At 39.1% G+C, this 12,021-nt stretch overlaps 1 protein-coding gene and 1 non-coding gene across 2 annotated transcripts in view; one reads left to right on the top strand and one right to left on the bottom strand.

Moving 5' to 3' along the window:
- Positions 1–12,021, bottom strand: part of FANCC (FA complementation group C) — a 69,182-nt gene that overhangs the window by 48,482 nt on the left and 8,679 nt on the right. The gene's annotated exons all lie outside the window — the stretch shown is intronic.
- On the top strand, positions 878–949 carry TRNAC-GCA (transfer RNA cysteine (anticodon GCA)). The gene has a single exon. It is a non-coding gene; the product is annotated as a tRNA-Cys (tRNA).

Here is a 12,021-nt window from a genome sequence, read left to right as displayed (position 1 = left end):
TTGTGTTACCTTAAATTCCCATCTTCCAGAAAAATGTGAACTTGTAGATTTGCTTTTATAAATACTGGAGAATACTTCATAACAAAAAACAAAAACAAAAACAAAGCTTTTTAAGTTATATTTGGATGATCCTTAGCATAGCATGTTCTTGCAAATAATTAATCCCATAAATTTCCTATTAAGGTCCAGTCATTTTTTCAACCTTGGAAATGTACATTTAGCCCTAGATTAATATCTGACAAAGTGTGCACACAAATAAAAATAGTATGTAGTGAGCTTTATTAAAATATGTCAAATATATTGGTCACAAATCAAATCAATGCCCTTAACCTAAGAATAGATTATTAAAATTTCAATGTACAACCTACATCTTTGTTGATCAATTAATCAGTATGAAAGTTGGTGATGTTAGAGAGAGAATAAAGAGATGGAACACTGTCTCCTTAAATCACAAAGATTAATTTGTATTAAACCAAGATTATAAGCAACAATACCAAGAGGTCCCTAGTTCAACTCCAGGTGCCCCATTCTTTTCTTCTCCCTCAACCTTCCTTTTACCAAAATTCAACTCAGAAAGAAGACAGAGAGAGCTCTTTGGGTCTGTGAGCTTCTGTCATTCAGTGAAGGTTTCTGAGCTTCAGCATCGAGGGTTCTGAGGCCCTGGCCACTAGGAATCTGGAAGGGTGTGAGAGGAACTACTCACTCTGTGTGCACTTCTGCCTGTTCTTGCTTCTCTGTAGCAATTCTCTGTATGGCCTTTGGCAGGGACACTGAAGTGTGCAGAGGGCTGTCAAGGAAAAGAATCTAACCAGTGGATATAGAAACTTGTTCTCTATATAAGTGTTTTAAAATACCCTTCAGAAAGCCAAACAGTGTGGGGGGTATAGCTCAGTGGCAGAGCATTTGACTGCAGATCAAGAGGTCCCTGGTTCAACTCCAGGTGCCCCCTGTTTTCTTCACTCCAAGCTTCCTTTTGCCAAAATTCATTTCAGAAAGAAGATGGAGATCTCTCCTGGGGTCTGTGAGAATGTTCTGTGCAGTGAGGGTTGATTTCTGAGCTTCAGAATAGAAGGTTCTGATGCTCTGACTACAAGAAACTGCAGGGCTTGTGCACTCACTTATCTGTTTTAACTCTCTGTGCAACCTTTGGCAGGGACACTGAGGTGTGCAGTGGGCTCTCAAGGAACCTAACCAGTGGATACGGAAACTTGAATGTTTTTCAATACTCTTCAGAAAAAGTGGAGCACCAGTGAGTATAGCTCAGTGGTAGAGCTTTTGACATCAAATGAAGAGGCACTTTGTTAAACTCCAGGTGCCACGTCTTTAGCTGCTTTTTCATCCTTTCTTCCATAATCCCCTCACAGATAGCAGAGAGGCTTTTTTACCTCTGAGTTGTGGAAACCACTCGGTGATCTGTAACCAAGCAATATTTCCCCCTCCCTTCTTCTGAATACTGTTTGTACATAGAAGTCAACAGGCTTACCAGAGGTGCTGCTGGTCTAGTTTTTCCTGTTTGAGTAATTGCCATTGATTTAAGCAGTGACCAAAAGGTGTGCTTAAGTCTCTCTCTAGAGAGTGGATTAAAAACAGTCTGGAGGAGAAGGACCTCAGTGATGGTGGACAAAAAGCTCAACATGAGTTGCCAACATGAACTAGCAGCCTGGAAACCAACTGTGTCCTGGGCTGCATCAAAAGCAGTGTAGACAGCAGGGCCAGAGAGTGGATTCTCCCCCTTTACTAAGCTCTCACGAGACCTCACCTGGAGTAATGTGCCCAGTTCTGAGGTCCTCAACACAAGAACACAAAGCTGTTGGAGCAAGTTCAGAGGAGGCCAATAAGATGATCCAAGGGCTTGAGCAGCTCTGCTCTGGAGACAGGCTGAGAGAGTTGGGGTTGTTCAGCCTGGAGAAGCAAAGGCTCTGGGGAGACCTTAGAGCACATTCCAGTGCCTGAAGTGGCTACAGGAAAGCTGGGATGGGGCTTTTACAAGGGCAGGGAGTGATGGGACAAGGGGTAATGGCTTTGAAAAGGATGAGGGGAGATACAGGTTAGACATTAGGAAGAAATTCTTTACTGTGACAGTGGTATAACACTGGAACAGGTTGTCCAGAGAAGCTGTGGCTGCCCAACCCTGGAAATGTTCAAGGCCAGGTTGGATGGGGCTTGGAGCCACCTGGTCCAGTGGGAGGTGTCCATGCCCATGCAGGGGGTTGGATCTAGATGATCATTAAGGTCCCTTCCAACCCAAATCATTCTATAATTCTATGATATTAAAAAAAAGGCAAATTCCTTTATCATGTTCATGCTCTCCGTTAATGTAATTTCTTCCAAAGAACATAGAACACAGTGCAGTTGCATCTATTTTAGATGTGCTGGCATGCAGACATCTATTCCATTAAAAAGGAATTTAAAAAAAAGGGAATGTTCTGCAAGAAAGTCATATCATAACCTGCCCTGTCTTGTGGCAGATGTGTGACCTCAGAGGATCACATGCCAATAAATGAAATTCCTACTAAAAAGAAGTTGTAACAAAGTTAATAAGTGTTTAACAGACAACAGCTCTTCAGATTGTAAAGAGAAAATCATCTCACTTTTCAGTACTTCCCTGTATGCAAATTCATACTGTGGGCAATTTCAGTCTAGCAGAAGATACTTGGAGTTATCTTAGAGAAAGACATTCTGCCAGGGATGGTTTTGTTTCAAGGAGCCCCCAAGATGACCAGTCGTTGGTGAAGGTATGAACAGAAATTCAGGTAAACACCCCACACATACTGGAAAGAAGTTCAACTTCTGGTGGAGTATGCCTGGAACCCTTGAATAATTTTGCACTTCTACAGTACATTCTAACAGATCTCACAATCTTTATGGATATTTTCATCAGATACACAGTATGCCATGTTTATTTCAGCAACTGAAATAAAACAAATGGGGAGAATAACAGAAGTGCTTCTTTTTTAAAAAAATCTAAATGTGTAGAAATAGTGAATGTGAGTTTTGGAGAGGAAAAGAGCTAAGTGAATCTGAGCCAAATATACAGACAGGAACTACAGCTGGACCCAAAGAGACCAAGGTATACAAACACTAAACAACCACTGACCCTGGGGAAAAAGAAGAGCAGTGTGGGAAGAAGGAATAATGGTTTGTGAGCAGCAGATGAGAACAGGAACAGTAAAAAAACACAAAATGTGGACAAGTCTTGGGCAAAACAATCTTTTGTTCATTATCGAAGCAAAGTATTTCACATCAGGTAATCCAGCCCGAGTTCATAATCTTAAAGATAACCTTCCTACAGTCAAGGAGAATTGAGAGAAAAGTGGGTTTGATGATTTACAGTATGAACTGCTTCTCACCTAAGACAAGATGGTGGTTTTTTTTTACTTAAACAAAATACTTAAAAATATTCCCCACTATCATCTGGTTAGGATAATCAACAGACACGGATTACAAACAGTATTGAACTCTCAAAAGTTAATATGCAAAGTTATTTTGGCAGGAGAACAAAAACATTAAACCTGACTAAAAGCAAGTCTCTATAACAACTATCAAGATTAAAGAGACAAAAAGTGACACAAGCTCCCTTGACAGATGTTAAAGGAATCACCAATACAGGAGAACAGATATTCACATAAGCAGAAAACCTAACTGGAGTGGATTAGACACTGGGAAACCAATTGTTTATTGAGGCTTAAAGGACCCCAGGGTGAAGTCTTGTATAAGAAGCATCATCTGTAAATCCAGGGGCCCCGATTGGATGCATCCGTGAGTTCTGAGTGAGCTGGCAGTTGTTATTCCTAGGCCACTCTCCATTATCTTTGAGAGGTCCTAGAGAACAGGAGAGGTGCCTGAAGACCGGAGAAGGGCCAATGTCACTCCAGTCTTCAAAAAGGGCAAGAAGGAGGACTCAGGGGACTACAGGCCAGTTAGTTTCACCTGTCCCTGGGAAGGTGTTGGAACAAATAGTTCTGGATGTCATCAAAAACATGTGAAAGCCAAGAATCTCAGCATGGAGAATTCAGCATGGATTCACCAAAGGGAAGTCATGCTTGACCACTATGCTAACCTTCTATGATGACATAACTGGTCGGCTAGATGAGGGGACAGCAGCAGATGTCATCTACCTTGACTTCAGCGAGGATTTTGACACTGTCTTCCATAGCATCCTCCTTAGGAAACTGAGGGAGCTTGCTGTGTGACAGAACTCAGAGGGTAGTGATCAACAGATCAGGGTTGAGTTGGAGGCTTGTAAACAGTGGTGTCCCTAAGGGGCCAAGATGCAGTCCAGTCTTATTCAACACATTCATCAATGACCTGGACGAGGAGATAGAGTGTATCCTCAGCAAGTTCACAAAACTGGGAGAAGTGGCTGACACTCCAGAGGGCTGTGCTGCCATCCAGTGTGACCTGGGCAGGCTGGAGAGCCGACCAGAGAGGAACCTAATGAGGTTCAACAAGGACAAGTGTAGGGTCCTGCACCTGGGGAGGAAAAACCCCATGCACCAATTTAGTTTAGGGGTGGACCTGCTGGAAGGCAGTTCTGAGGAGAAGGATCTAGGAGTCCTGGTAGACTGCACGTGATCCATGAGCCAGTAATGGCTCTTGCTGCCATGAGGGCCAACAGAATCCTGGGGCGCATAAGAAAGAGTGTGGCCAGGAGGTTGAAAGAGGTCATTCTGCCCCTCTACTCTGCCCTGGTGAGGCCACATCTGGAACACTGCATCCATCCAGTTCTGGGCTCCCCAGTTCTGGAGGGAGTCCAGAAGAGGGTGATGAAGATGACTGGGGGACTGAAGCATCTCTCTTATGAGGAAAGGCTATCTTTCAGGTAGTTGTAGAGGGTGATGAGGTCTACCCTTAGCCTCCCTTTCTTCCAGTGTCTTAAAGGAACTACCATGACAAGTTTTAAAGAAATCACCAGAGTGCTGCAATGCCCTCCCTTTGCTCTCTCAAACTGACAGCAAAAGCCATAACTATATTGTTGTGAGTCTCTGAACTAGTATTCCTGAATTACATTCTTTACTTTTAAATTACATTCCCTAATGCTGCTACTATGTAGCATTATGTGGTATGTTTGAAATTTGGTATGTTTGAAATGAGACAAGTTTAATTACACAGGAACAGAAATACCATAAAAACCAGCTTTCTATCCAGGTAGCATCCTACCTCTGACAAAAGTCAAATGCAGAAGCATTCAGGAAACCTGTATGAACAGAGCAGTTGTATCTTCCTTATCTCTCCTTTCTAGGGGTTTGGCTGCCAGTGCTGAAGGCCAGCTCTCATACAGTGCTGTGTGAGCACAAGCTGTATGAAGCTGAGTCCTTGACAGTTCACTTGAGAGTTGAGTCAGGAGCAAACCAGGCTTTTGGGCCTCACCTGAGCTATGTTGCAGCCGTGCCTGTGGCTGGTCATGCACTTTGCTGCTTTGGAGGCTGACCATGGCCAGGACTCCCAAGCTTGACCTCGGGCCACCTTCAGCACTGTGAACCTGGTCTGGACATCAATGGACACATGGCTGACCCTAGCGATTGTCACTGGCTTTGCTCTTCCTGAGTGACTGTGTCATTTATGTGCAAAGCAACAGCCTCACCTGCCTTCTAGTCCCTTGCGGATCCTGGCTCACCTTCTGCCATGGAGCCGCCTGCCCTCGGAGCTCCCTCACACCAGGTGTGCCAGTATCCATTTATCTACCCTCATCTTCCTCTATCATGTAATGGCCTCAATGTTCATCCCCACAAGGTGCCACTAACAAGTCTTTCTATCTAGCCTCTGTCTTTAATACTCTCAGATCTTACACAAATTAAAATAGTTGATCTATAGCTAAGTTTTGCCTCACTGAGGTTTTCCCAAATGCTTGCTGGATTTTCCAGTAATCTACAATTTTGTCCCAGGTCTGAATTTATCTTTGCAAATGTCACATTTAGAGGTGAAAAGTGTTTGATTACTAAATTATTCTCAGACAGTTTCCAGAATGGCCACAGTTATTTCATTATTATTTCGGCTGGAGCTCATCTTCCACAAAAAAAAAAAACCTCAAACTGAACTAAGACAAGTGAAAGAGCAGTTCTTCCTCTGGCTTTTGTTAGGCCCATGATACAAACAGCAGCATTTTCCTCTTTTAACTGACATGACTGCAATCATTCCATCTCTGCTTTTTTGCCGAGATGGTTACAAGAACTGAGGACTCCTTTCTTAAATTAAGCCATTCTGTTTCTCAAACTCTTTTCATGAACTGCACAGAATGCTTATTAAAGCTCTGCATAAAGACACACTCATAAAGGTGGTTCAGGTAGCTTGATTAAGTGCATAAACTGTATTCTGATTACTTTTTATACAGTCCATCCTTACATACGATACTCTTCAGTACAATCTGTCTTGCTATATTCTTCCCCATGGTACGTTGCATCAAGGCAAGGGCATTTTTGGTATTACTATTTTCTCCCAGACTCACAGAACTTTTAGAGTTTTAAACACATGTTGCTGCATTCTGAATGACAACCAAGGAAATAAAAGTTTTCCCTATGGAGAGGGCTGAACTTGAAAACATAAATTCTGTTTTTCTAAAAACAACTATTAAGCCCTGATATTACAGCAAGCTTAATATCTGGCACCAATCAGAGATGTCTCTCCTTGTGTGTCTTTATCAGATATTCTCTTAAAATATTGAATCCAGTAGTTCTTCAGTGGTTTTGGTTTGGATTGGTTTTGTACATGTCCAACAAATTATGCATATTTATTTAATAATTGCTCTTAGTTTTAACTAAGAACAGAAGATTTTTTTAACATAGAACAGCTTAAGTGAAATTATAATGCACAACAACTAATTCCTAGTTTTTATTTCTCATTACCTATTCCACTGAAAGGCTGTTCACACTTACTTGGTAACAGTTATTATTTTATACCCATTAATTTGGTTGCAGAAGTTCAACATGGTCCTTCTTTAGAAGAAGCACTCATCTTTACTTGTCATGCTCATGACAAATTTGAAAAAGGCAAACTACCACAGAATACTGTTTTTCAAAAAAACATCCAGATAGAACCACAAAAAGGCTGCATGTTACCGCCATTGGTTTAATCCCTAACATGTAAATAACCCCTACTCTTTGAAAAAAGTATGTGAGAATGCCTGTTCCCGTGTGTAGGCATGTTTGGGCGAGGTATGCACTGGCGACCACTTCATACAGAGAGTGCCATCTACTGCTATTTCCTGGTATAATTTTTTGCAGCTTGCCACACTTGCTAGAGTTGCTGTGCTAGCGCACGCTGCAAAAGGCTTACTCTTAACAAGACACCAGAAATAAAAGAATGGATGCTTTGTTGTACCTGATATTGTGGGGGGAGCCTCATGCCTACAGTAAATACACTTTTGAAACCATGCAACAGTGAAAAAGGAGGCAGAATAAATTCAAACATGGAAGCAGCAAACCAAGAGATACGATGACAGACATACTAAACAAACTCTGAAATGCATAGATTTCTCCTAAAAAATGTAGTGCATGACCATACATAAATCAATCACCATGAAACCATGTAATAATGTTTGCCTAGGGAAAACCAGAGGAAGGCCAATACACAAACACAGTTCTGAATACTACTTGTAATTTTTTTTTATTAGTGAGAAAGGAGGATTCTTGAGGAAAGGTATGGTTATTTCTTTTTGATTCTTTCTTCCAACTAATGAATCTTTCTTTGTAACCACTTTAGAACAAGAAATGTTTTTCAAACGGTTTGTGTACAGTGTTTAACACAACAGATCCTCACATACAAGGCCCCTATATACTTATAAAATATAACTATGAATAATTAGTCATTATCACAACAACAAGAGAAAACACAGGAAGAGTTCTTCCACATCTTTGGAGTAACTATGTGCAAGAAAATACAAAAATCCATTCAACTGCATACACTGTGCATACAGGAAATAGGAAGATTATTAAATTAATTTTCCTATTAGTGAGTATCCTAAATTGTTGTCAAAAATTTCAGGAATCTTAACTCAGAACTCTCACTAGTGCAAACATTATTAGACAGCTAAAACTCAAAATAATGTCACACAACCAAGGCAGCAGTGAAGATGTCTTCTAATTTAGAGACTATTCTTAAAATACAATGTTCATCCTCCCTATGAAGTGTATGCATTAGAATGATGTGAAATGGAAAGCTGTGTTCATATTAATATAAACCAAACATACATATACTTATATATTCTATGAAACATGCCATCTACTAGTATGTGAGAATACAAACCACTGTTAGTAAACAGCTATCATAATAAGCTATGAAGTTGTCATTACTGTGTACCACAAACAGCTGTGTGCAGTTTCAAGCTCATCCTCAGATACTCAGATGTGAGTCATATATCCTGCAAAATTAGCTTCTTTCCATAAAATAGACATGGGAAGAAAATATAATAAGAATTGCAGAGTCTACCTCCATTTTTCAACTTTCATTGCATATAAAAGTGATCTGGGTTACTTTACAAAGATAATCTGGTCCCTCTCAGTTCCTTTATGTGATGCCTCATTACAACAGAAATATTGAAACTGCTGTGGTAACTCATTCCAAATAAAGCCAAAGTACCTGGAAGCATGCACACTCTGAACTTTTCTTAACATGTCTTCTTTCATTTTTTTTCCCCAGCTATTCTCCACAACTTTCCTGTAGTTCCATCAATACCTATTTTCTTTTTTCCTTGTAATACTTATATTTTAATTTGTATGAGACTTCTTCAGAAGCAACTCTTTCCTGATGATAAAGTGGTAAGTCCATTTAAAACCTAAAATTTTGAGAAATTTCATTTTTATGAACTCCTGTTTTTATAGAAGTGTTGTTTTTCTTCTATTCCTGAATATTTTTGCCTAACCAAAGTATACATAAAAAATTCAAACTATTAAGAATGACAAATATGGTAACACCTGAGCAGACAGCTCAAAATACAAGTGAAGTGATTCAAAATAGAAGCGAAGAAGCACTGAACATCCAAGGAGGAAAGGAAAACAACACAAAAGTGCAAGTGTATAGTGAGGGGTAACTAAGCCTTGTAATGCAGGTGCATCTGTTCCAAGAAGTAAATCACAAACATTTCCATTTTGACCCATCACTTAGAGACCATCCTTTCAATGTTAATTTATCACAAAGCAAACATCTTCAAAACCCATTTTGCTGAATATTCTAACACAGATTCAGAAGTAGGGGTGCAAGGTCAGTGCTTCATTAACTGAACCAACTCAATTAAAATTGTAGTTTAATTAAAAAGTCAAGATGATAATGAAAAAAACAGGCCATCTGGAAAACATCACTGTAAGTCTCAAACAACCTGTGTTTAATTGGCAGTAAATTTCTTGATCTGGCCTATTTCAGGAGCAGCAATCCTCTGCAAAACACTTTAATACAATAGACAGAACTCCATTAAATTTTTTCTACAAGAATACAACTTCAGGGTACATCAAAAGGCTGGCAAGAGGAGGAAAGGTATATGCCTTTCATTCTCCTGGAAGTCAAGACTTCAGTTTAGGTATTTTAATTTGTCTTCCACAGGAGGCAAGTGTAGAACACTAAAGGGAAACCTCCCACATAAAGAGCCTTGACATTATATTTGTGGATTTATAACTCAGACTAAAACAAAACAGAAACAAAATAAACAAACATACACACAACAAAACAACCAAAAAACCCCACAAAACTCTTTTTGACCAGAAACATTCAAGCATCACTGTAGAAGGGGGGGTTCTATTAAACATGCACCATATTAAAATTAGCTGTTAAGAAAATAACAAGATGACACTGAAGTTCTGGTATACCTCTTAATTCCCTAAAAAGAAGAGAAACCCCAGCAAGCAAATGCTGCAGCTTTACTTCAAACACTAAATTTTACAAAATGGAAATCCTTTACCTGAAAAGACTAAGTTTGCATTCTCAAAGAACAGTTTTTGAAACAAAATCCAAATCCATAAATAATTAATAAACAGTTTACAAACTGAGAGCAGAGGAGGTATGGCTAAGCTAATAAAATTGAAATCTACTTCAGAAAGTAACATTCATTGAATAATGTAATTTTCCCATCAGACATAACTTTGCATTTTCAGAAGAAAATTTTCATGTAAGCCATATTTAAAACCATCAAATGAAGAAGCAATTTTAAAAAGGGTTGTTTTTGTTGTTGTTAAAATTAAACAGTTAATAGTAAGCAGACATAATTGTTTATCTCCATTACACACTAGTCTTCCCTCTTGGTTGGTTGACTGGTGTTTTTTGTGGTTTTTTTTTGTTTGGTTTACCTCTTTTACATTTTGTTTTTTCTACTGTCAACTAAATGTACACCCAAAGATCACAGTTCATAGGATGAATGCTGGCTTACACAGTGAACTACTTTACCTTTTATAAAACTAGAGTATTCCTCCTCAATGCATGCTGAAGCATTGAGCTGAGCAGATAACTCAGCTGCAGGACCAAAGGTCCTACTGTAAAGGTCACTTCAGCCAAAGCTGAACAGCAGTTCCTACATGTAAATCCCTTCTCCACGGCTTCTGTGTCAGTGTGCATCGACTTGACAGCCCTACCTATGTGGTCATGGATGGCTTTCCATGTGCACTGCCTACAGAGACCTTAAATAAGCTATGATTTCATTTCAAGTACAGGCAAGTTTTCCAGGATACTAATAAACTTTCTAATTAGCAAAGTTCAGAGCATTCTTTAGAGTTAACTTCTGGATTTCAATTCCCTTTACATCATATAGCCACAGAATTACCTTTCTTCCCACCCCCAAGAATTTGTTTCAACTACGTATTTTAGAATTTTGGCCATTTTTTCCATAGTGTATCACAATCTGCTTGGCACCTTAGTACCAGAGAGTGAATCTCAACTGCTATAAAGAGCTCCCACTGTATCACAAACAATTCTGAGGTCAGATCAAACCACCAGAGGGGGTGATCATTCACTCTGTATGAAAACAACCAATGCAGACTTCAAATTAGGGCTTTCATAGCAAATACGTCTTGATCCTTTTTTGTGACAGTCTTTTGACATACATATAATTCAGAAAACAAAGCTGTTCGGGGGAACAATAATAAGTATGCACTAGGTGGGTCAACTGACTTAATTGTATGTTTGGTTTTTTTCAAGTATAAATCATTATCACACATAGCAAAAGAAAGCCTCCAAGAGTAGCAAACCTATTTTACTTAGGTTGTTCCGTACAAACAAGCATGATAGTCCCTATTATGTCACAGCTGTTGGTGATCAAAATTACCATGCTGACTAGGAAAAAGAGATAAATTCACTCTCTTCAAAAGTTTTGTGATGATGCACACTGAATAGTAAGAAACTGAGAAAAAATTCTAATGAATATAGAAAAAAAATCAGTAATACCCTATTAATCTCAATTTCTGGATCCTTATAGTGTGAAATTTACCACTCCCTTACCTATCTTTCTAAATTTTCTTTTTTAATTCCAAGAGCTGATTGTTTCCCTCCAATCAAGATATCAATATATTAAGTTTCAGATCATATTATGCTACACCCACTTTAAGCAACGGAGGAAGTGCTGAATGATAAAAAAAAGGTAGTAAGATATGTTTGTGCTTTGAAATTCTCCATATCCTTTTCCTTATCACTTTTAGGTTAACTCTTGATCTGTCAAGTCACAATGACTATTAAGGTTGATTAAAACACACAATGTGTGGAGAAATTCCTGCAGTTTACAGTAAGGCTTAAATCAAATGCTTATATGTTAGTCCCAGTGCTGCCAAAAGCAGCAGTCCCACCTTCATCTATCCCCAGTTGTTTGTTACTGTTTACTTGATACTTTTCTTACATCAGCACCATCAGTTCAGTTATATCAATCAGATAAGGCAATTGATCTACACTAAATCAACTGTTTTTTCCCTCCCAGAAATGGAAGCTACCTGTGAAAGACTGGCTAAAATTCTCCCTCACCACTTAACATCACTAACACATATGCTGCTGCTAATAACAAATAACATAACAAATTTTGCTCTGTTTGATAACTAAATGCATGCTATTGCACAT

This window comes from Apus apus, chromosome Z, assembly GCF_020740795.1.
Source record: "Apus apus isolate bApuApu2 chromosome Z, bApuApu2.pri.cur, whole genome shotgun sequence".
NCBI classification, from domain to species: Eukaryota; Metazoa; Chordata; class Aves; order Apodiformes; family Apodidae; genus Apus; species Apus apus.
The sequence above is the reverse complement of the archived record's forward strand: the minus strand, read 5'-3'. Positions and strand labels throughout refer to the sequence as shown.